The 26721-nt window shown below is 43.9% G+C and overlaps 1 long non-coding RNA gene across 1 annotated transcript; it reads left to right on the top strand.

The window, feature by feature from the left end:
* Positions 1–400: 400 nt before the first annotated feature.
* LOC106733082 (uncharacterized) lies at positions 401–24563 on the top strand. Its single transcript, XR_012895734.2, has 3 exons — positions 401–1088; positions 8993–9107; positions 24324–24563. It is a non-coding gene; the product is annotated as an uncharacterized LOC106733082 (long non-coding RNA).
* Positions 24564–26721: the final 2158 nt, after the last annotated feature.

A 26721-nucleotide genomic window follows, 5' to 3' on the forward strand; every position in this document is an offset into this window, starting at 1 on the left:
AACTGATCCCTCCCTCAAGAGATCTCCTGGAGGAGAGGCTGGTCATTGCGGTCTGGCCATGGACCAGCTGCAGCCCAGAGGAGGCTGCTGCTGGAGGCAGGGGGCCAGGTCTTGGAGTCCTGACTCCCCAGACCAACTGCAGGGGGGCCAGCTAGGGGGCCAGAGCCAGCCCCCCAGAGCCCTGTCTCCCCTAAATAGGCTGAAGGCTGGGGCTGCTCCCCAGATCCCCGCCCCCTGGAACAGCTGAGGGGGGGGGGGGAGCAGCTACAGGCTGAGGCTATCCCATGAAGATCTGTGCCCACAGACTGGCTGTAGGGCAAGGGGGGGGGCACTGGAGTCTGGGGCCAGCCCCAAAGGCCCCCACCCTGGGCAGTGGGAGCAGCTGCAGGCCACTCCCAGGGCCAGCCCATGGAGCCTCCCTTCATGCCTGGGACAGACTGGATGCTGGGGCTGGCCCTCACAGCCCTGGCTCCCCAAGAATAGTTGGCAGCTGGGGAGCACAGTTTCGGCCCCCTCGGAGGAGGAGCCACCAGCTGGGGAGTGCAGTCCCAGCCCCTCAGGAGGAGCTACCAGCTGGGGAGAGTAGCCCCCCTGGCAGGAGCCCCTGGCTAGGAAGTGCAGGTCCAACTCCCCCGGGAGGAGCTGTCGCCGGAGCACCACCCTTTCCACCCTGCCCAGCTCCAGGAAGGTGCCCTGCCCTGGACCTCTCAGCTCCCATTCCTGTGTTCTGTACTCCCCACAACCTGCCCTGAGCCCCCCCACCCACCAAAACCTGTGCCCTGAGCCCCCTCGCTCCAGCACCCTCCATTTGCTGCCTGAATCCCCAATCCTCCCAGCCCCCCACCGTCATTCACCCCCACTGACTGCCCTGTTCCCTCCACACCCAACCCCTTCCCTGAGCACCCCTTCCCTGACTCCTGCACCCTTCCCCCTTTCCCAGAGCCCTCCTGACTCCTGTACCTCTCACCTCTGCCCTTAGCCACCCCCCTCTCTGAATCAATCATTTAAATACAGCATGTACATTTTCCTTTTATTTTCCAGAAAACAAAAACAACCATTACTACAATTAAGGACCTGAGCACCGCCAGGTAAATCTGCTAATAAATAATATTACACAAAATAGATGGGGTGGGGCAGGGAACTATGAGGTGATAACCTGACAGTTCAGGGTATTTCCTAATGCTTAATCAGTATTGCTATGTCTACACTACAAGGTTTTTGCGCAAAATCAACTGGTTTTGCACAAAAACCAGCGGAGCGTCCACACCTCAAGCGCGTTTTTGCGCAAGTAAATCAGCACAACAGAGGGCTTTTGCCAGTAAAGTTATTCCTTTCCCCATGAGGAATAACTCCTTTTTGCGCAAGAGCTCTTGCGCAAAAAGGCAGGTGCGGACGCTCCAGAGGAGTTTTTGCGCAAGAAACCCCTATCGGCAAAAGCATAGGTGCACTGATGGCCATTCTGTGAATGGGAATCAGAGCTTTCTTGCGTAAGAGCGTCCATGCAGTGTGGACGCTCTCCTGTGCAAAAGCACATCACTTTTGCGATGCGCTTTGAGGTCTAGACATGCTTTTGTGCAAGGTCTCTTCCATAAGAGGCTTCTTGCGCAAAAACCCTGCAGTGTAGACGCAGCCTATATGTTTAAAAGGTGTAATTGTTCTGGGTTTTTCCTACTTCCCAAAGAAAACTATCCTATGAACTAATAGAGAACATTAATAGGAAATTTTTCTTGATGGTCAGCCTAAATTTTCCCTTGATTTCATCCTGTTGCACCTCTGCCCTTGTAAACACCCTAAACAACTTTTTTCCTTTTCTTGTTAACTGTTGACATACAAGTATTTCCTCCTTGACCTTCAGCTTTTCTATATTCAGCTCTTCTAACCTCAATAAAATTGACAGATTCTCTGATTATGGGTGTGTCTAGACTACATGCCTCCTTCGACGGAGGCATGTAGATTAGCGAGATCGGAAGAGGGAAATGAAGCCGCGATTAAAATAATCGCGGCTTCATTTAAATTTAAATGGCTGCCCCGATCTGCCGATCAGCTGTTTGTCGGCAGATCGGGGGAGTCTGGACGCGATGCCCCGACAAAGAAGCCTTTCTTCATCGACACAGGTAAACCTGGTTTCACGAGGCTTACCTGTGTCGATGAAGAAAGGCTTCTTTGTCGGGGCATCGCGTCCAGACTCCCCCGATCTGCCGACAAACAGCTGATCGGCAGATCGGGGCAGCCATTTAAATTTAAATGAAGCCGCGATTATTTTAATCGCGGCTTCATTTCCCTCTTCCGATCTCGCTAATCTACATGCCTCCGTCGAAGGAGGCATGTAGTCTAGACACACCCTAAGAGTGTTCTCTAAACCCCTATGATGAAAGTCAAAGAACAACAATTGCCATGCCCTGTCAATTGCAGAGGAAAAAGTACTTACATAAAAAGTCCACAACATTTGACTGTATGTTAGAATTAGAGCAGTGAATAGTGGGGTTTAGGAATTTCCCCCCAATTATTCTTTTGCTGGATTATGTCAATTTGGGGTAAATGCTGTTCTTGCACCACTGAAATCATATACATAAATTTGTATGGAGATTAGAAAAATGGATGTCTTCAGAGATTGAGAATGTATTTGTTATTTAAGGTATTTGACTGAGAGACTGGAAATTGAGTGCTGTTAAGAGTGTAGGTTTTATTATCATTATTCTCAGGAGACTTCTCCTAACTCCACACGGCATTGTATCACTAAATGGGAAATATAGCCTTAGATGCAGACTGTAAAGAGTGAAACATTAAAGTCCCATTATCCTTCACCTGGAAAACTACCTTCAATCCTTTCAAGCAAAATCTAGTTCAAACACAAAACTATGCTTAAATATCGTTCTCTCAAGAGATGCTAAAACAGTTTCGTTAGCTAGTGTAGACATGACGAATCTGTGATGAGGGAAGTATGGCTGTATATTTGGTTTGTGCTTTCTAGCTGATGGAAAAGGCCAAGAAAGAAACACAGTAGGGCTACGTCTAGATTGCATCCTTCTGTCAGCAGAGGGGTATAGTTTAGACACACCCATGAAGAGTTAGGATACGTCTACACTGCAGACTAAAGTCGAGTTAAGATACGCAACTTCATCTACGTTAATTGCGTGGCTGAAGTCGCAGTATCTTCACTCGTCTTTTGCTGCTGCCTACACTTCCCTTACTCCCTGTGAAATGAGGGTTACAGAAGTCAGTAAGAAGCCCGTTATTTTACAATTATTTTGAAATAATGGGCTTGGTGTGTAGCATGAGTAATAACATGAGTTATTTTGAAATAAGCATGCAGTGTAGACATAGCCTGAAAGGAAACAAAACATAAAATATAGGATTAAGTGCACTGGGTGTCTTGATGGGAATGAATGTATTGAAACAATAGAGGTGTGGTGTTTTATGCTTGGTGAGATAACATCAAAGGAAAAGACAGCAGACATAAGAATAATAAAACATTTTCTGCCTTCCAAAAAATGGATGGTTACTTCTTATAGCTTTTCCTTAGTAGTAAATGCTGCACAACAATTGTGCTAAAGACCATTTTCAGATCCTCAAACTTTCTCACAAATTCTTTTGAGTTGTCTGGTCTCTATCACAGGGTTTTTTCACTGTGAAGGGGCTTAGAATAAACAAATTCCACAACTCTTTTGGTTCTTTAAAGAAATCTCTAGCAAATTAGATGGGCAAGAGTGTGTGTTAATTCAATGTTGCAGTTGCTTGATAAATAAAAAAGCTGAGACATGCAAAATTAGGTTTAATCTAAATAATGTACCCCCATTAAACATATGCATTTTTCCATACCTTCTTAGCTTGTTAAGGGAATAGCATAAATACATTGCTGTCAAAAACCATGAATCATAATGCATACCCATACTGCCACTGGAACCTAACTTTGGTATTTTCCTGGTATTCTGTGATTTTTAAATGTGCCGCCTTAATATTGTATTAAATCCCAATTCAGCAAAACACTTAAGCAAACACATACTTAAATCTTTTGGTGAGAAGTGGCTTGTTGAATCAAGTAAGAGTATTTTCTCTCTTTAACTCTGATGTATTTGAGTAACATACATAGCCAGGAATTATCTCTCCAATCCTTACTGTACTGGCATTTAGCAAGTATTCTGATAACTAGTGGAGCCCTCACATCTACTGGAAAAAATGTGCATAAGTTACAGCTGAAATGCTAACATTCCACTTTGCAAGCAAAACATTCCATAAAACAGAACATGTGTGAACATTAAAGCCTTCTATTTCCACTGTAACTTTTCTTCCCAGACTCCAGAACCTTAAATTATTTTGAAAGGGGGGTACCACATGTAGAAACCTCAGCAGATCTTTTTATTATCTGTAAATGTTACACGTTTCATCATTGAAAGAGCTGTCCCAAAATCTTTACACAGGATATTGAACTTAGTGCTACTAGAGGGAAAATGATCCATCTTCCCTATGCAGAAGGCATTACATCACAGAAGGGATGGAAACAGAGAGCTCTGAGGGACTGGGATAGGCAAACTTTCCTCCTTTTACAGGAAATGGGTGAAGCTTTGCTTGAAATTATTACTCAGACTTTTGTGCTGTGAAGGAAATGTCTCCTGATAGCACAAGCTATTGGTTTCCTGTTGTGAACTAACAGTTTTGGCATAACTAAGAATGGACAGGAAGGGCAGAGGATTGGGGGGTCACTTGGAGATCCTTGTTGTAATGACAAGTCAACTGGAAGAAATGTTGGGGGGCAGAGAGGCTAAACTGAAAAGAAGAGGATCAGTTGCTGATTAATAGGATGTCACTGTGGAAACAAACAATACATCAAGGGCTACGAGGCTTGTCAGAAAAGCAGGTGTGACACTATTGTTCAAAAGGAAATACACTGGGGCAGAAATCCCTTTGTATGCTCCCTAATTAAGAGCCTGATTCAACAAAATATACATCCGGTTTCCACAGTGAGAGGCAATTTTTGGAAGTTTCCACAGATGCTGGATTTTTTTTCTTTTCAATGGGACCCGACGACCGAGGCACATGAAAATGCCATTTTCCAGTTGTGATATATAAATAGCACTGCTGTCAGTTTCCTCCTCACTTGATCACAGTGCTCCCCCTCCAGCTAGCCTATCAGGCTGTGCTCTCCCTCCCACATCTCCAGCCCCACCTACCACGCCTGGGCACTTTAAATTATCCTAGGTGGCCTCTTCTGCCACCATCTGCAGCGTGATAGGGCTAGAGTGGCTTCCTGCTGCTAGCACTCCACTGCTGCTGGCACATCCCTGTGGCCCCACAAGGGGGTGTATCTGCACACTGCCCAGGCCCTGCATACCCTTGTGGCCAGTGTGAAGCTGTGGGGGTAGTGCCTTTAGGCAGCAGCGTAGGGAGACACCACCACCCCCTCACTTGGGCACCTCCCAGGTAAGCACGGCACTCCCACCATCTCCCCCTGCACCTTCTCACGCACCCCTGCCCCCTCCTGCACCCAAGCTCCTTCCTAGAGCCTGCACCCAGCATCAAAATTATGTCTCAGAGCTTTGGCGGAGGGAGTTTTTCTGGGAGGGGTGCAGGTGCTCAGCATTCTGAGCACCACCTAAATGTCTGCACATCTGCCATCCCTGATGGCAGGTGTATACTCAAGAGCAGCAATGGGCAGCCTAGGCTCGTCAGTGGATCCTTCATCTCAGTGGGCCGCACGCTTGTCATAACCAAGATGGGCTCCCGAGCGAGGGTTGTTTTGCTGACTGTTTGCGTACCTAGAATTTAGAATTGGACCATAGCAGCACTTTAATTGGCTCCAGAGGGAGCCTATCACTCTCACAGTCAACGTTGTTTGCAAATAGCACACACCTCACTTCATACGCCCTTGTGTGTCATTTTCATAATACCGGTAGGAAAAAAAACTCCGTGCACAGAATCCAGGGGGAATCAGGCAGCCCTGTCTGAGTGCAATAATGAACAAAATGTCTCATGGGCCACACATAGAAACCCAATGCGATGCCTGCAGCCCAGGAACCACAGGTTGCCCACCACTGCTCCAGGGCTTTCTTAGCCCTGTTGCAGCAATGTAGCTTGTACAAATAAGTCCCAGTACAGGGGCCACTTCTCCCTTTTGGGACTAGTCTTGGTCCAGTGAAGCCATTGGAATACTGCTTATAGCGGGGGGTTCCCAAACTTTTTGACACGGGGACCAGTAAACCCATTCACGAGCTTTTGGAGGACCGGTCATATTCATTTGCATATTCAATAAGAAAATGATGAATATTCAAATAAGTTGTTTCTGGTCCTCCCAAAGCCTCCAGTGCCAACGTTAGCAAAGCTTTTGATACTATTCGTGCCAGCAAGTTAAGGGACTATGGATTGGATAAATGGACTGTAAGATGGATAGAAAGCTGGAAAGATCAGGGTTTCCCAAACTTTTTTTCAGTACTGTCTTTTGCAGCCCAAAACTATAAATGCATATTAAAAAAAAGAATGAAAAATGAATAAATTTTCAGTGTTTCACCTGGCTGCATCCTCCACCCAGCCTGGGCCAGGGCTTGGGTGACCCGGCGCCACAAAGCACTTCCGGGATTGGGAGTAAGGTATCTGGCTAAGAGGGAGGGTGCAAGAAAGGGTAGGGTTGCCAGGTGTCCGGTTTTGTACTGGACAGGCCGGTATTTGAAGGTTTTGTCTGGGAAAGAAATTGAGACATTACCAGACATATAAAATGCCTGGTATTTTCTAATTAGGTACATTTTATTACAATTAGGTGTATTAGTCCTTAGCTGCCTGGCTCGTAGATGTGTTCATGCTGTCTGAGTGTGTCTACCTGCCAGGCAGTTCGTAACTACTCCAGGGAAGGTATGTAGGGGAAGGAGGAAAAATGGAGTCCCCGGCCAGACTCACTCGTCTGCCAGGGTCTGTATGTGCCCAGGTCAGTCCCACTCCCCCGCTTTACTCTTCCCGATCTCCCCAGTCCAGCCCTGCTGCCCCCGTCCAGCCCTGCTTCTGGCAGCTGATTCTACCATCCTCCTGCTCTTGATCTCCCCCGGCCGGCCAGCTCCCCCCCCCCCCCCCCGTGCAGCCCTGGTTCCACCGCCTGCCCTCTCCAATCTCCACCGCCGGACAACCCCGCTACCCCCAACCCTGCTGCTGCTGCCTGCCTGCCCACCACCCCCAAGCCTGCTTCTGCTTCCCCCCCCCATTTCTGTGGGACAGTCCTGCTGCCCCCAACCCTGCTTCCGTCACCCACCCACATCTCCACGGGACAGCCCCACTCCTGCTTTCGCCGCCCGCGTCTCCGCGGGACAGCCCTGCTGCTCCCAGCCCTGCTTCCGCTACCTGCCCCGATCTCTGTGGCACAGACCCACCGCTCCCAGCCCTGCTTTGGCCGCCCACCCACCTGCTCGGATCTCCACCGGGACAGCCCCGCTACCCCCAGCCTTGCTTTTGCCACCTGCCTGCCCGGATCTCTGCGGGACAGCCCTGCCACTCCCGGCCCTGCTTTCACTGCCTGCCCGGATCTCCACCGGACAGACCCACTGTCCCCAGCACTGCTTCCCGGGGGCCGGTTCCTCCCCAGCCTGTCCCACTCAGCTCCACTCCTGGCAGCCATGCTGAGGCCCAGTATTTTTTTCCCGCAGCCCAGTACCGGGCCGCGGCCCATAGTTTGGGAAAATGCTGGCTTATAGGAATGAGAACTGAGGCCTCCCACAGTACTGCACTTTAATTAAACAACAAGTAAGGGACGTAAAATCAGGAAACATTTTCTCAATGTACAACTTTAAATCAAACCATTTTTTAAATAACTGAGCAAATTCTCTTCCATAAAATAAATTTGCCCAGTTTGTCAGACGTACTCGGTAGTCAAAAATGTCATCCTTGTGAATATATTATTTTGATTGTATGGAAACTCAGTTATAGAAAATGACCAATTTCACAGAATTAAAATGAATCAAAAGAGCTAATCCATGTTTGCTGACACTTACATGAACTTTCCTGAAACATTTTTGTTGTTTTTTATGGTGCCAAATGCACAACAGCTTATAAAAATGTGCCTCCACTTTCCTTTTTAAAGACACATTTACAAAATCCATGTGCCACAACATTTCTGCTTTTGCTCTTAAAAAAAAATTACAAACCTCTGTCATCTTTGAATCATGCTTTTTCTAAAAAAACCATCTCCTTTTAAATATTGTTTCCATTTGAGACTGCCAGCATTTCCATGGAAACCCCCAAAAATAAAGACTTTCCCAGCCTTGTGAGAACACACCTGCAAGAACCAGAATCACATTTAGCCTTTGGCCTGTCAAATGTGACTCTCCTTTACTTTGGTGTCACCTAAGGTCATTTGTTTTTACACTATATGTGGATATGTTTTCTCAAAGTTTGCTGAAAGTATATATTAATTTAAAAAGGATATCATTTGAAATCTTGCCATTGAGTAGTAACAAATGTTTTTGCTAGCCAACTCCTCTCTCTCAAATGTTACTTCATTCTCTTTTTTAGGGAAAACAAACAGAAGGAATTGCTCTAAAAGACTGTAGGCCTCAAGTTTTCAGTCCTGAGATAACAGAACAAAGGATCGCTAGAAATAAGAATTCTCTGTTTAGACTTTTTAAAATTGCTAATCTTGTACATATACATTTTTAGATAGAAAGCCAAATTTTCAGCATTCCAATTTTAAATTTTTCATGCCCAACCACTTTTGCCATGTCATTGCCCCATTCTTAAAGAAAATACGACTTTAAGATGTGCCTACTTTTTTCCCCAACTACAGAAAAAAGTAGGGGTGACAGTCATCAATTGTGGATAAAAATTGTGGATAAAAATTGGATTCACAATCAGTGGCAGGCTAAAAAATTTCCCCTGGGGGTTTTATTTATTTGGTTAATACAGAGATACAATATCTGAGTTTAAAAAGAAACTTGGGGATTCTGCTCCCCTTTTTTAGATATGTGAACTGTACTGTTTTCTGTTAAATCTAACCTATTGGTTTTTACATATTTCTAAGGGTATTCTGTCAGTACTACAGCACTAAGGAGCAACCTTACATCCACCAAACTTGTAAATGAGGAAAGTGGAGAGACTTCTTGCTAAGGAAACAGACTTCAAACATATCTTGCACAGTGAGTTTAAAAAAAAAAGAAAGAAAGAAAAGAAAAGTGTTCAATAAGAGTCTCTAGGTGTATTTCTTAAATGAACTAAATGCAGCCTTGTCCACATCTCATTTGTTTTCCACAAATATTCTAACAAGTGACTTCGGTGTCAAGATTACTTACGAATACCTTTTCTCATATGGAATCATGGAGATTCATGAATAATGTACTGAAGGCACTGGAATGTTTTGTGAAGTAAGGCACTGTTCAATCTAAATCAGGATATTAACAGCTAGCTGCCTTTAAATTAAAATTTAAGCATAGGTCACAACTCAAATTTTGATCTCAGACATTTCCAAACTGTATCAAATGCAACAAAACAGAACTAAAATTTTGAATGCCAGATATAATCAATGGCTGATAAATAATCTACAGAATCAGAATTATTTGGTGAATAATTTCAAATAATAAATAGACTCAAGGAAATCTTAAGGTACTTGTGGGACAACTGACAAGCAGAAAAAGATGCTCAATTCAACAGTTACAATTGTTATTTAAATTCACTCTTATATACTTCAGTAACCAAGGGTTATTTTCTGAATGTTTGATCTGATTGAATGTATTCTGAACATAAATTTACACATAGACCTGTTTGTGATACATCCATGTACAGCCTACTGTTACGGATAAGAGAGAAAAGGTGAGTGAGGTAGTATCCTTACTGTTGGCAAAAGGGACAAGCTTTGAAATAGGGAACGAGAATGTCCAAGGTAAATACAAGGGGGGAGAGACTTAAGCATATGGGATTCATCGTACACAAGTTGCCTACTTAAAATGAAGTGGACAATTAACATTTCTGCAGTCATAGGATAATGAAGGGTTTGTAAGTAGCAGGGTTTGTTGCAAATTGTTGTAATTGGTCATAAAACCAGTATCTGTTAAATCCACAGCTTTTAGTGTCCAGCAGAGCTATGAATGTAAGTTCCCATGTTTGTGTCTTGAAGGTGTTGTGTAGGTTTCCTTGAGGATGAGGAATGAGAGATTAGATATGACATTATTGATTTGTAAGAAGTGTTTGCCATTGGGTGATATGGTGTTTTGACATATCATTTTTACAACACATCTTTCAAGATCTGTAAATCCCATACATGCCTATCACACAATAGGCGGTATATCTCATCCAGTGCATCAAATGCCCCAACAACTACATGGGTGAAATCTGACAATCGCAATGTTCTTGAATGAACTCTCACAAAAAATGAGAAAAGGGGTTTTTTGACCATCACCCATCTGAAAACACTTCACTCAGCATCCAACCTTCATAATGCCTTCAAGTGGTGAGATTAGGAACTTAGGCCTGGTCTACACTAGAAATTGAAGTCAGTTTAGCTACATCACCCACACATGTGAAAAAAAAAATCTAACTTTAAACCAGTTAAGAAACTGACCTAGATCCCAGTGTAAGCTGTTCTAGGTATACAGAAGAATTCTCTAAGCTCTTGGGCAGGTGGATTACCTATGCCGATGGCAGAACCCCTCCTGTCAGCATAGCTCGTGTCTACACCAGGGCAGCTGGCATACATGCCAGGCCCCTAGGCAAGATGGAGGGCAGCTCTATGCCCCCAGAAGGGATGTTGGCTTCAGGCAGAAGAGGTAGGGCTGGGACTAACCTCCCCAGGTCCTTCAGCACTGCCTGGAGCTCCGGTCACCACTGCTCTGATGGTAGCAGCAGCGTTGGACAGGAGTCTCAGGCCTTTTTAAATTGTCAGGCCCCAGGGCAATTGTTCCTTTTTCCCCAGTGTCAGTGGGCCTGGTCTACAGCAGTGCAGCTGTGCCATGAAATAGCTTTTTAAGTGTAGAAAAGCCCTTAAATTCATAACTGCTGGACACTAAAAATCATGGACTCATGAGCCATTGATTTTAAGGCCCATTATAACAATCTGTAAAACACCCTCCTCCGTCTGTCTAACCCTCCCGCTTCTAACTTTCCATTTTCCTATGACTACAGGGATGTTAATTGCCCACTTCATTTTAAGCAGTCTCCTATAGCCTGTGAACCTGTTATATCGAACAATCTGTTCTCCCTTGTAAGTCGCTTCCAATAGCTTCACCAGACTTCAGGAAGAGTTTTGTGAAGCTTGGAAAGCTTGTCTTTTCAACCAATTGATGTTGGTCCAATAAAAGATATGACCTCATGTGGCTTGTATCTTACATCTCTCAACACAGCTACAATGCTACTGCAAACAACTCGTCAGTCTCAAGTGTGCTGTTGTACCATCTCAGATGGACTGCAGCAGAGCTAGACTTGTCTGGTACTCACATCAGAGATCATAGAAAATACAAGTTGATGCACAAAATGATGTTGATAAGCGATTGTTCTCGTCCATCCTCCCTGTTGAAGGAAAAGGTCCAAGTAGGGATTGTTGAATGTTGGAAGTAAGTGCGTGGTTACGCAGGTGGTGTTGGAGAAAGGGCTTTGGTTCCTTTGACCATGGGATGTTGTGCCGGGGACAAGGATTGCTAGGAAGGGAAGGGATCCACATAATGAAGAGGGGGAAGAGTATCCTCACAGGCAGACTTGCAAACCTAGTGAGGAAGGCTTGAACTAGGTTCGTCAGGGGACGATGATCTAAGCCCTGAGGTAAATGGGGATGTAGGATACAGGAAGAAACAAGCAACAAAGGAGGACCCCTGATTTGTATGGAGAAGGTAGCGCAATCAGCTAATTATCTAAGGTGTTTGTACATGAATGCAAGAAACCTGGGAAACAAACAGGAACAACTAGAAGCACTGGCACAGTCAAAGAACTAGGAGGTGAATGGAAGAAAGGACACTCGGTGGGATGACTCGCATGACCGGAACATTGTCATGGAAGGGTATAAACTGTTCAGGAAGGACAGGCAGGAGAGAAAAAGAGGAGTTGCACTGTATGTAAGAGAGCGGAATGATTGCTTAGTGCTCCATTATATAGAGGGAGCAAAGCCTATTGAGAGTCTTTGGGTTAAGTTTAGAGGTGGGAACACCAGAGGTGATCTGGTTGATGTCTGCTATAGACGTCCAGGTCAGGTGGATGAGGGAGATGTGGCTTTCTTCAGACAACTAAGAGAATCTTCCACATCACAGGCTCTAGTACTCATAGGGGACTTTAATCATCATGACATCTACTGGGAGACCAATACAGCAGTACACAGAAAATCCAGGAAATTTTTGGAGAATGTTGGGGATAACTTCCTGGTACAAGTGCCAAGGGACATGCACAGCTTGACCTGCTGTTCATAAACAGGGAGGAACTAGTAGAGGAAGTAGATGTGGGTGGCAACCTGAGAAGCGGTGATCATGAGACAGTCGATTTCAGGATCCTGACAAAAGGAAGAAAGTGGAGCAGCAAAATACACACTCTGGACTTCAGAAGAGCACTTTGATTCCCTCAGAAAACTGATGGCCAGGATCCCCTGGGATGCTTACATGAGGGGAAAAGGAGTCCAGGAGAACTGGAAGTATTTTAAAGAAGCCTTATTGAAGGCACAGGAACAAACCTTACAAGAAGTGGAAACTTGGACAGATGACATGGGAGGAGTTATACCATAAAATTGCGAGTATAGTGTGCACCTATGTATAATGCGCACCTGCCTTTTAAATGTCAGAATTCTGGAATAAACTGAACTCTTATCTAGACTGCACATCCCCATTATACTCGTGATTTTACGGTATATATAGGAAGGAAGGGGCTTGCGCCTGCCACGGGAGCCCCCTGCCCAGCTGAGCTCGCGCTGAGACTGGGCAGGCAGCGAGCCAGGGCGCTGCAACCTGGTGGCACCGCTGGCTCCTCGCCTCACCTGCCATGGGGGCCCTCTGCCCAGCTGCCCACTGAGCTTGCTGAACCACCCGCCCCACCTAGATAGCTGCCCGTATGCTGTGCCGAAACCGAGCAAGCAGCGAGCCAGGGCGCTGTAGCCTGGCTGCGCCCCAGACTCCTCACCTAGTCTGGGAGCCTGGTGGGGCTTCGCGCGGCAGCTGGAAAATTTCTGTGCAGAGGGGAGGGTGAGTTTAAAACTTTAACAGAAAACCTCATATGTATAATGCGCACCCCGTCTTTGAAACTAAAAAAAACAGGGGAAAAAGTATGCATTATACTCGTGATTTTATGATAAATTAGGGATGTTCAGTAACGATTAATTTGCTAGTCGAGTAGTTGATGGAATTTCCATCGATACTTGATTAGTCGATAAGCACTGCCATGTTCTGCCTTCAATGTGAATTTCAAAGTTGGAACACTGCATGGAGCCCAGGAAGTCCCACCGACTCCAGGCTCCACACTGGCACTTCTGCTTTGAAATGCACAAGAGCCCCAGTGGGGGACTCAGAGTCCCGTACTGGCCCCAGGCTCCTCTTTGAAATGCACAAGAGCCCCTGCTGATAGATATGTTGGAGAGTAGGGATAGGGTCCAGAGTGACCTAGACAAATTAGACGACTGGGCCAAAAAGAAATCTGATGAGAATCAACAAGGACAAGTGCAGAGTCCTGCACTTGGGATGGAGAATCCCAAACACTGTTATGGGCTGGAGACCAACTGGCTAAATAGCAGTTCAGCAGAAAAGGATCTGGGGAGTACAGTGGACAAGAAGCTGGATAGGAGTCAGTGTGCTCATGTAGCCAAGAAGGCTAATGGCATATTAGGGTGCATTAGGAGGAGTATTTCCAGCAGATCTAGAGAAGTTATTATTTCCCTTTATTTGGCATTTGTCAGAACATATCTGGAGTTCTGGACCTTCCACTAGAAAGGATGCGGAAAGCAACCAAAATGATTAGGGGGCTGAAGCACATGAGCTATGAGGAGAGGCTGAGGGATTTGGGCTTATTTAGTCTGCAGAAGAGAAGAGTGAGGTGGGTTTTGATTGCTGCCTTCAAGTTCCTGAAGGGAGGTTCCAAAGAGGAGGGAGAGAGGCTGTTCTCAGTGGTGACAGATGGCAGAACGAGGAGCAATGGTCTCAAGTTACAGTGGGGGTGGTGTAGGTTGGATATTAGAAAAAGCTATTTCACAAGAGGGTTGTGAAGCACTGGAATGGGTTACCTAGGGAAGTGGTGGAATCTCCATTCCCATAAGTTTTTAAATCCCAGCTTGACAGAGTCCTGACTAGGATGATTTAGTTGGGGTTGTTCCTGCTTTGAGCAGAGGGTTGGACTTGATGACCTCCTGAGATCTCTTGCAGCCCTAGGATTCTATAACATTGCTTTAAGTTAGGAAAAGAGGAAGCTATATGTCAAATTTGGTGGCCCTAGCTCTTACTGTTTAGTAGTTCTTGAACAAAAGTACTCAGACAGATGCACAAATCTCTTTAAAAATAGGGAGATACAACTGGCATATGCAACTCTTGTGATATTAACATATGTACAAAGATATGCAAGAGGCTTGATTGTTGCAATAGTTGCCATTAAAAAGAAACCTTAGCTTCTGCCATCAGTCACAACAACAATGGTATCTGAGAGAGCAGGTAATAATGGAATGTAGTGGCACAGAACAGGAAACAAGCATACAGAAAAACTCTGGTGTACTATGGGCAAATGCTAACATTTTAGTAGCCAATATTCAAAATGAATAGGAAAATTAACAAAAACTCACTTTGGTGACTTTCAGTACAAGTAACAACCCCAAAGTTAAGACTGCTATCAAGTGAAAAATTGTCAGCAGAAATGTTCTAGCTATACATGTGCTGCTCTGCCTGTTAGAGTCAAACTAGGTTTAGGATTTTGTTTTGTTTTTCCTCTTTGCATTTCTGTGGTTGAGTCAATTTAGATTCCCTGTGTGAATGAACTGCTGCCCAAAAACAGAAGTCCAACTGACCTTTCCATTAAGCCTTGAATGGGATTTATAACCAGTGTAGCTTTTAGTCCTCTCTAAGCTGTACCTGAAAAGGTGGCTCTTCCTTTGTGACTCTAGATAGTCTCAGCTCACACAAGGACTTCAAAGCCAAAAATTCATTCACGTTGCCTTCTATTTCTAATGCAGTCTTGAGGGAGAGAATGTGGTAGAATTCTGCACTTCCTACTTGTACTACAACTTGATGTTTGAGAACAGATCAGTGCTCCAGCTACTCCCATTTCCTGTCTCTGATATTGACTAATCCCACATGCCGAAAAGGAGACATCTTCCCAAACCCTCCAAGTCTTTCAGCTTATGAAATACCATACCCTTGCAGATCGACCATTTCTTTTTTGACTCGAGCTGGTCACTAGTTTATGCCCTGATGCACAGGGAGTGATAGCCCTTTATTCGATTATAGCTAGTGATATTGTTCAGATGCCTCTAGTCTTAGTCACATAAAGGTCAAATCTTCGTAATATTTGCTGCAATAGTATTCTGCAGCAGCAAGCTATGTTGCAAGGACAGCTGCATGAGCCAGTAATAAGTTTTTAGAGGGGCCTCCTGAGAAGAGAGCCATGACTCTGATTCCTTCCTCATATTTGGCTGTAGGAACGAATCCTCTTCACATGCAGGATAACGTAGGTTCACTGTGGGCACACAGAGTTCCTAACTTTTGCTATTTGAATTGCACCATGCAACAGCCGCACATACATATAGGGCTCAGTTGTGCCTGACAGACTTAGTAAGGGGGTGTGCACTGGCGCTGCCTATCATCCTCTGAGACGATCTATGCTAGAGAGGCTCACGACGCCTATAGAGATTCAGGGTACCATTCCCTGCATGGAGACCTGTACCCATCAGGGGCACTAGCAGGGAGAATTCCATCTGTTCCCAGCTTGACCACTGTATGGGTTACCTAGGTGCTGACATTCTCCCCCTTCCCTCCCGCCGCATGTACTCTTGCTGTCCTGTACATTTCTCATCTAGATGGAATAATTATTGTGGCAGTGACACTGATGGCACCTGTTTACTCTTCTAACAATTTCCATTCTCCTAGCCCATTACTGTAAAGGGACCTAGCCTTTACTGTCAGACTTTTTTTTTAAATTCATGATCTCATACTTACTGATTTATAAAACTCTATTCCCCCTTTTCCATCCTTTGTGGCTGTTTCTCAGCTTTTTTGTAATTTTAAATATAACAATTATGCCTCTTGACCATACTTTTGACAAAATCACTCACCCAGTTCCTCTTTAAGTAACCCTCCTTCCCCACAACCAGCAAGCTCAATGAAACAAATGTTCATGATCCATTTGCTGGAGGGTACATGCAAACAAAGCATAGGTGCATACAGGCAGCTAGAGAGGATACGATAGTTGTTGGGTGGTGGTAGCGGGTGTGCACTGCGTTTGCAGGAGAGGGTGTGCACTGCAACTCTTCAAACAGGACTGATCTGCATTGTGTCTTATTGCTAGGGCTGTATCTTTGATGCTTTGTCAGGCATCCACAATCTGGGTCAGGGATCTTCTTGTATATTTTAAAGAAGAATCAGTGATCAAGATTCCATCCAGAAAAAGGACTATGGAATAAGTAAGCATTTTTGAGGCAATGTTAGTCTTGTTCTCTCAAATCTCCCCATGTCTACTTCTGATCCCAGACCCCTTTGTTGGGGCTGGGGAGTTCCCTAGCATGCCTGCAATATTAAATTACTCTCTGGGGACAAAACCTAAACAAACAACATCCTCCTGCTGGACACACCCAATCCTTCCCTAACCTAAACAGCCACTGACCCGCTTAATCGCCCTCAGTCAACAATTTTGAGAAGATTTTATTGTGGGGGTGGGGAGGGGAAGCCTTTTACTTCTTTCACTTGTTTTATTGCTACCTCTATGCACTGCATTCCTTAAACAGCTGAGTGTGCTGGCCATTTCGAGCGGCAGGCACACACAGAAACAGATGATAAATTAGTCAGTTGCTGCAATAGTTTTAGGACATCCTGTGCTGAAGTGGGGGGGGGGGGGGGAGAGAGAAATGACAAAGAACAACCTTTGATTGGCATACCTCCCTGTTTTAGTACATCCTGTCCATTCAAATATTACAGGACTAAACCCCACCTGTGTTTTGAACTGACTGGTTGAGCTTTACATAGGCAGCCAATCACTAATACTTTCTGCTCAAGCAAGGTATCCACATCACAATGAAAACAAACCATGCACCTCTAATTCCAGCTGTTAACTCGCCACAAAAGTAAACAGGAATTGACAGCCTTACAGCCTGGATATGAGACACCACAAGAAAAAAAAAAATCGGGACTAACTGGGAAAAAAAAAAGTAACACAAAACAGAACGCTCATGAGATCAGATGTCAGATCTTTTAATGTGGATCTTCAGTAGTCTCGTGTCTTTCAAGAAGTACACCAGCCCCTCCATCACACGGCTGTTCTGAGTTCAGGACATCTGACAAGAACTTTTCCTATGCTATTGTCAAGCCATAGTTCTTAGCACCGTGTAAATCCCTTTTCTCCTGTGCCTCTTAAAGCACTTTATAAAAGGTGGATTTAATCAGTGAATTTCTGGCAGAACCAGCCAGGGCTCCAGACTCCAAGTCCTATGCCCAAATCCACTAGACCAGGGGTGTCCAAACTTTTTTCAAAGAGGGCCAGATTTGATGAAGTGAACATGCGTGAGGGCCGACCATTTTGCCTGACATTCTTTGAACCATTAAAATTAAATGCAAATTAACTATTTTATGCAAAGTTTATTGCAAACGGCATACTTTTCATTTCGTCACATGGATGACAAATCTAAACAGGTGTTAAATCACTCTGCCTTTCATATCTGAAGGCCAGATGAAAAACAAATCCAGGAAGCTGAAATATATGTCAGGAACATTGTAAAGTACATTACATATTATTGGTAATAAAGGTTGTCTGTCAACTTTTAAGTTAAAAAAATATGAACAGGAACATAACACCAATTATATATGTTGTGTCTAAATATATTTATAACTGATTTAGACCAACTGACATTAACTGAGATTTTACAATGTATTCATCTCAATACATATGGATTCGTTGGGGGCCATAAAAGGTAGATATTGCCAAATTACCTGTGGGGCCGTATTAAACCGGAACACGGGCCGCAATTGGCCCGCGGGCCGGACTTTGGACATGCCTGCACTAGACCATACAGACACAGAAAAATATGCATCATGTGTGAACAGTTTAATAGCAAATGCATATTTTAAATTTAATATCCAAGCTAATGGCCTAAAACAGGAATGCACTGCCCTACTAAATAATTAGCAATTACAGTAAACTTCTGATAATCCGGCACCTTTAGGACCCAGGGGGTGCCGGATTATCAGATATGCCAGACTATCGGAAGGGTGGGCTATGAGGGGTCTGGGGTGGGGTGGGGGGGATGCTACCCCGACCCTTCATAGTTCCCCCTTCTGATAGTCCGGCTCTGCCGCAGGCGTCCCCGATTCAGCCGCTGCTGGCCAGTTTCAGCAGCGGCTGAATCGGGGAAGCCAGGCGCAGAGCAGCTCCAATTGTCAGGCAGCCAGAGCACTTCCAGGTTCCTGATGGAGCCAGACCATCAGGCATGCCGGAGCATTGGATGCCGGACCAATGGAGTTTTACTGTACTTGCTTTTAAAAAATGTGTGTATAATATAACAAGTACTTTGAGACCCAGGTACAAAAAGCACTATTTAGTACAAGAATAAGAGCAGCAGAAAAGAACAGAAATCTGGAAGGGTGAATTTCACCCAATACTGAGGGACACCACAAGGCCCTAAATCTACATAGCTTCCTCTTATCTTAATAGAGAGCTTACATGGAGTGCAATCCCTCTACACTGAAGTAAATTTCATCCCTGCATTATTTTTAATGTCTATACAGGCGTGTGAATAAAGAAGTAAAATAGCAAAAGTTTACTGTTTCTTTGGCTAAACTTGTAAAGAGCTAAACTTGTAACAAACTTGGTTAAACACATGTAACCCTAAAAAGGCTGCTTGCCAACTCCTGGTGAGGAATGACTGTTAAATAGCCACTCTGTTATGGCTCTAATCTACAGAGCAAATAGCTTAGACCTGAAGATTATAGTAAATTCAACCTGAGTGCACAGTAAATGGAATTCATGAGGCTTTCCAAATCACCTCCTGTGCCCTGTACTTCACTTTGGGGCTGTCCAGAAAAACTTCCCCACCCATCCAGCATAGTGCAAACACGCTCTTAGCAGTAGCAACAAGAAAAAAAAAAACCCACCTACCTCCACTTCACTGCAATTGAGGAAAGAATGGAAAGTGCTGAGCTAATTTTGCATACACACCAACTTCTATAACTCGTGATGATTTTTAAGAGCAATTTTTTAAACTTGTATTCCATTTAAAAAAAAATCTCAGCTCCCGAGTTCTTGCAGTATATACAGATGAAAGCAACAAAATGCCTTAAATGACTTCAGCAGGAAACTACTAGAAAGAGGAGTGGTGTGTTTTCTGACAGACCCATTACACATTTCTAGGAAAATCTTTTCCAGCGCTGTGTATTGAAATGAAACAGAATTACAGGTCTGTCTGACTACAGAGGTTTTCTACAATAGTCCTTCCTTGGATCCCAGGCTATAGTGCCCTAGAAGAATGCCTTTATATCACATTGCAGGATTAATGGCTCTGAAAAAATAGTGTGTTGGATAAGAAGAAAGCTCTGAAAAAATTAAGTTTAAAACCTGCAATAATAGGACCAAACTTATCTCAGGTAAAAAGCATATTTTGTTCTGCTCACATACATAAATGCCTCTTCCACCACCCACACACCTCCATAGCCTCATATAAAGTGCTCAGTGAGCTCAGAATCTACCCACATAGTAGTGATGACAACGCATGAGACTACTGCAGTCTCCATGGTGGAGAAGCTGAGTAATAATTGACTCCAGCCAACTAGATCACTGGGGTGTAAGGTCATCCTGGAACTCTATTTCCATTATTTCTTTTGGGTAAATTGCTCTGGGAACAATCCTCTTTTCTAGCATAACGTAATCAAGAACTAGAAAGTCACTGCCACTTACCACGGGGTTGCAATTCCTGGCCTGACTGGCTGTGCTGGGAATTTAAATGATGCCTCCACCCTAGCAGCATGTGGAACCAATGTATTGGCTAATACTATGCAGGCTTAAAATGGAGTGATGCTGCAGTTCCTGCTGTCCTTGTAAGCCAGCAAGAATGATTTTTGATCAAAACTGTCAAAGGGAACAACAAAAACAAAACAAGAACAAAACAAAAAAAACACAGCAGAAGTGAAGACTGACTTCTAGTCTAACAATATACACCACAGACCATCCTAATGACCAAAAGAACAAAACAAAATAACCCACCATAACTGGGCTGCATTACATAATATGCTCAGGACCACATCAATGAAAAGAATACAAGGTTTTCCCCTAGCCTTGATTATTTTGTGGGAGAGAGATGCACAGTTCTTTCCTGCGTTTTAAACAATGGCCAAGACCCTCTATACCTGAAAAGGTTAAGATACATGTGGCCTAAGAATGAACAGTAGTGCCTCACCAGTAAAGCTTTGTCTTCCGAAAGTGAGAGTTTCTGGACTCTAAACTAGGTTTTGCTAAACAAGCAATAACAGAGCTCTACAATACAGTTTCCTTGCTCAGCTCTGGGCCACATTTCCCTTTTGAACACTTGCCAGGTCCTAGCATTTAGGGTACCATCTTGATCCAAGCTAATTATGGAAAAGCACTGTCCAATTTATAGCTTTAGATCATACAATGAAGTTTACACACAGATTAATTCTTCCCATGAAGAAATGAGCATACATGTTGCCTTTCTCCTAAAAGCCCAAGACCGTCTTTGTTTGTTATAGCAGGACATGTTGAGGAAAAAGAGATTAATGTTATTACCAGACTTGCCTCTTCTCAACTCTCTGCATTTGCCAAGAAGTCCTCAGTCTACTGCTGCTGTCAAGCCATACTTTTAGCACATCATTGTTTCCCCATTATCTCCCTTCTTCCCGGTTTTCCTTTAGCACAGTTCTCCCATTCATGACTGACTAGACTGCCACAAGGGCTGTCTGATTCAGAAATCTGCTTTGCAGTTGTTGGATTTTTGGGGTCTCTCTCTCTCTCTCTCCCCCCCCCCCCAAATGTTGAATAGCTGGAGAGTGGGGGATGAGACAGTGATGCACTCTCAGGCTACGGCCAGACAGTGGGGCTATTTCGGGATACCAGAAGTAACCCGAAATAGTAATTCCACATCTTTAAACGTGCCTGTTATTTTGAAATAACAGGCACACTATTCCAGTGTGCCTGTAACCCTCACTCCATGAGGTTTGTGGGACTTGTCAGAATAGCACTTTATTTCAAAATTTGGTGCTATGTAGACCGCGCCAAATTTCAAAATTACCTCAAAATAAGCTATGCAGTTTGCACAGGGCAAATTGCATAGCTTATTTTGAGGTAAGGGTGCTGTGTAGACGCACCCTCAGAGGGCTGAGACAGAAAGAAATAGTTTAAAAATAATTTGCTTGGAAAAAGCCCTAAAATAAGCTTCTACAAATGCAACTACCTTAATAACTATGAAGCTAAACCTCGTCTTCTGACCTAGGCAATATTTTTTCAGAATTAATCTTAGTAAAAATAATTAGGTAGAATTACTTATTCCTGAGGGAAGAGGATTCAGAGACACTGTGACTAAAATATATGAACTACATTTGATAAGTCTTATAAAGCCAGGTGATCTATTTTATGTTAGCAGGCACAGTGGGACTAGGGGGCCTATTTAAGTGAAAGAAGAATTTATGTAAAATTACTTTAAAGAAATACTATCTTACTGAGAGTGAGGAAAGTGAGCAGTGTTAAACAGTAACTACATGGACTCTGATGGGTTCAAAATAATTAATATCCTTTTCACTCCCTCTGAGGGACCAAGAGGGAATTTTTCACTGATCACGTTTCTCCACTGCAACTGGCAATGCATTTTTCTTCGAACTTCTGGCACAAATGAAGAGAGAAGACCTGTATTTAAAAATATGTCCAGACTAGAGAGATGATAATGAAACAACCCTTCAGCTCATTTCTTGCTTCTGACCCTACATGATCACACTATATAGAAAAGTTGCAATAATCTTTTAATTGGCTAAATCCAAGTCTTACAGCATTTAAAGTTAATTATTCTGCAGGAGTAAAAAGATGTTTTATGTAAATAACTAGGGCATCTGAAAGATTTTCTTAGACTTGTTCTAAAATATTTTTGATGCTTTATTCCCGGTCCTAAACTTATTTCTACTGGCGTTACATGAATTATTAGATTCATTTTAAAAATAGTGCAAAGAAGCAAAACATCAAAGGTTCCAATGGGAGCAGAGGATATTCAGCACCTTGAAGGACAAGGCCCTGAGTGAGTTACTTAAAAGGGATATAATGTTAGCCAATGATTGCAATGAATAAATCTTCCTTAAGTAAAACAAACTCTTACTGTAATAGTCTCCCAGGGGAGGGAAATATCAAACACTGTTCAAGTTAAGGGAGCACAACAAAGAAGTTATGGCTAAAATAATATTCCTGGAAAGGCTTTTAAAAGGCTACTATTTGGCAACTCGTATTTTTATTAGATGGATATATTAGTTTAAAAAAAAAAATCTGTTCTATTCAACAAACTCCTCAGCCCCCGGTTGTGCTATGCTGCAGTTGCAAGGCACATTTATCCCCTAAAGAGCCATTTACAGACTGCACTGTCATTTTTCAAGTAAAAAGGAAAAGACTGAAAGGATTTCAAAGATATTACAAACCCAATTTCTCCTACCTTTAACATCTTCATTTTCACATCAAAAGCTATGAATGGGACACATCCAGTCCGTGTGTATGTATGTGTATCTTGGTTTCTGTTATTTACACTCCAATTCATCTGATGAAGAGGATTTTGCCCATGAAAGCTCATGATTCTGATAGGGATGTTAAATTTAATCAACTAATTGACTAGTCAATGGAATTTCTGTTGATTAGTCGATTAAGCAGGGGAGCAGCAACGAGGTTAGCTCCCAGCCCTGGGAGGGTCTTGATACATTTAGAAGGCTGGTGTGCAGCTCGGGGACCCAGCATGAGCCAGGAATCAGCTGCCCTGGCTTGCGGCGGGTCCCCCGTGCTGCACACCAGTTTAAATTTTTTCCCAGCTCACACCTTGTCCCCACTGCTGCACTTCTGCTTTGAAATGTATTAAGAGCCAACTGCACTGGCTCCTGATAGAGGCAGTGGGCGGAAGGGGGAGGAGGGGAAGAAACGACTAGTTTATGCTTATTGGATAGTCGCTTATATCCCTAGATGCTATATATTTGTTGTTGATCCCTAAAGTGTTGATCCCTAAAGATATTTGAGTGGATTATTTCATCCCATCAATGCAGAGCAAGTGTAAGCTTGTGCTCTCTGTTCTATAATAGAAGAGCACAGAAAACAAGATGTAATTAAAACATTTCCTTTGTCAACCAAGATCTTATAAAATAATTAGCAGATAATTCAGACTTGAGTCTACTTGCCTTACTGTAGGAAAACTTTCCGCTACAGTCAGTGAAGTGTTTTGTCTGTATAAAAGCATGCAGGAATGGATCTCTGGATAGAAGTTCTCAATACTACAAGTACCTACATTTCCATCTGCACAGGGAGGCCCACTATGCCCTCACAGAAGATCTACTAAAGTCACAGCACACTTTTGTAGATTATAATACTAGTCACACATAAATCTCTCCAAACTGCCCACTTGATCTTTAGTTGTCTTATGCCAATACACTAAATCCTGATCATATAGTAAAATAACATATACTTTCCTCCTTCATTTCCAAACAATAGATGTGTTAAAATATCCTACACAACTTTCAGGCAGGGCTTTTGAAAATTAAAAAACAGAAGAGGGTTTGTGGGCTATTTATGATGAGAATGTCCTTGAACGACTGCTAGAGAAATGGATAATTACACAAAGCCATTTTTTTCCTAATTGGAAAAGGCAATCTTGATAAAACTACTCTTGAAATCCTCTGAGAAGACAACCTAGGCAGGAGTTAAGAATTTTTTTTTTTTTTTTGCGGAAGCAAACAGATTTTTAACCTAAAATAGAGCTCTATCAGGAGATTCAACAATAAACAGAAACTTCCGCTAAACTTTACAGTGAGATGTAGATCCACACATTAGTTTTCTATTTCTGAATTCAAAATTCAGGATCAAGCCAAGGATATCAGTCCCTTATTATACAAACATTTTTAAACAGACAAAACAAAAACATTTATGAAGTGGACATTTGCACTTGAGGCCTTAACATCAACAACCTTAATTTAGAGGGGTAGCCAACTTAGTCACTAACACCATCTCCTCTGCACCTACAGGTTAGAGATCCAACCCCAAACTACCTCTTCTACAAAACAGATGAACCAGCACCAAAAAATGCCACAAACAAAAATGTATCAGAGGGGTAGCCGTATTAGTCTGGATCTGCAAAAGCGACAAGGAGTCCTGTGGCAATCAACCAACCTCATAAAAGAGAATGTAAGTCTGCTTTGTGTATCAGAATTGCATTGTTATTGGTTCTTGACATACTATGTAAGGCATACGTCTAGAGCAGTGGTCCCCAACCTTTAGAGACTCCCGGGCGCCCGGGGGGGGGGGCCACTCACGCGCCGGGCGCCCGGGGGCGGGGTCACTCACACGCTGGGCGCCCGGGGTGTGTGGCCGCGCGTCCTGGGGCATGGCAGGGGCGGGGATGCCCTTGCACCCGGTGCCGGCATGTGCCCCGGGGCTGGGACCGCCCGAGCGCCTTGTGTCGTGGGCCCGGGTCCCGAGCCACGCGCCTGGGGCCAGCACCAGCGCCGCATGTGCCCTGGGGCTGGGGCCGCCCGAGCGTTGCGCACCAGGCGCGGGTGCGTGTTGCGCGCCTGGGGCCGGTGCCTCCAGTGCACCGCGCGCCGGGGGCGGGGCCGGCCCAGGTTGTCTGCAGGCGCACACAAATGCCCCAGCGGGCGCCATGGCGCCCGCGGGCACCACATTGGGGACCACTGGTCTAGAGTATATTGATTACAGGAGAATTTTCTGTTTTGCATTTTGAAGGGATGCACAAGGTAGGATCTGGAACCAGTACATATGGAGCAGAGCTATACTTCCAACCTGATCTGGATGGTATAGTCTCTGACTGCAATCTGCAGGGGAAACAAAGTAACCTGGAGCATACAGTCTCTCTAGGGAGAGTGCATGAAATACATTGGAGTCTGTTTTCCACATCAGGGTGGTATAGTGGGCCTGGAAGGTGGAGGAAGTGAAGCCTTTGGCTAATAAATGAATGTAATATGTAAGGTGCTGGCATGTGAGCCATAAGAAGCAAGTGGGATGGAGAAGTCAGCTCGAGACCGAGCACCTGTGGGGAAAGCCACAATAATGGGCAGGAATACAGGATAGTTCTACAATGGAACCTTAACTACAATTATTTCATAATTCTAGTGTTATGTTTTTACCACTACATTCTATTAACTTTTTTTTTTTTAAAGACACTGTATTCTAGTGATGTTAGATATCATGTATTTTAGTAACTGTGTAGATGCAACCATTTTTAGCAGTTACTTGGTTATTAAAATACTCCCCAGGTGCAAGACCGGCAACCAGTGTTCCTGGCTCCTGGCCCCATTCCCAGGGAGCCCAAGTTACCTGCGGACAAAGGCTGTTCTACAATCCCACCTGTCCCCCACCACTGTGCTGCCGCTGCCTCTGATACAGAGGCAGCAAGAGGGGATGTAGTTGTTTGGATTAACCAATAAGGATAGGCTTATTAGTTAATCGTTTGGACGGCTATACGCTAACATCCTTATGATATACTGTCAAACTTTCACAGAATTCATAATTTTTTCTTCCTTAATAGATACATCACATTCCCATGCCCACCAAGCTCACACAACTTAATCTTAATCATGCTTATTAAGATTTTTTTCAGACTTTCTCTTTCATTACTAAAGGTAACAAATGTCCTAGACTCCAATGATTATCCAGGAGAACTTACACTGGTGTTATTTCAAATGTGATTCTTATGATTTCATAAAACTCCAGTGGCCAATTCTTTGGAGTTTGTGCCACTCTTCCTGCCTCTCTGGGTAGGTCTACACTGCAGCTGAGTGACCCTCCCAACCTGGCTACACAGACTCCTGTTACCAGGGCTTGAGTCTGTGCACAGCCGTATATCAAGAGAAGTTTGTCTCATAGGTGTCAGAAGACAGCAAAAAGGGTCAAAATATGGCCTACTATTAAAACTTTCACTCTTTATCATGGAGTTGTTATTGTGACTCTAATAGACTAGGTCTACACTACAAGGTTTTTGCACAAAAAACACCTCAAATGAGCTCTTGCGCAATTAAATGGGCAAATAAATGGCAGAACAGAGGGCTTTTTCTGCCTTAGGTAAACCTACTTTTGAGGCATAACTGCTTTTAGCGCTACAGCTATTGTGCAAGAAGGCAAGTATGGACACTCCAGAAGGGTTTCTTGCACTAGAAACCCCTTTGGAAAAAAAGCACAGTTGCTCTGATGGCCATTCTATGAATGGCCATCAGAACTTTCTTGCACAAGAGCATCCAGCAGTATGGATACTCTCTTGCACAAAAGCATGTCGCTTTTGCCATGTGCTTTGAGGTGTGGACATGCTCTTGCACAAATTTTTCCACAAAAACTCTTGCACAAAAGGCTTCTTGCACATGAAGCCCATAGTGTAGACATAGCCATATTGTAAAGTCAAAATTATTCTGT

The sequence above is a fragment of the Pelodiscus sinensis genome, chromosome 14 (assembly GCF_052426305.1).
Source record: "Pelodiscus sinensis isolate ZL-2025 chromosome 14, ASM5242630v1, whole genome shotgun sequence".
Lineage (NCBI taxonomy): Eukaryota > Metazoa > Chordata > Testudines > Trionychidae > Pelodiscus > Pelodiscus sinensis.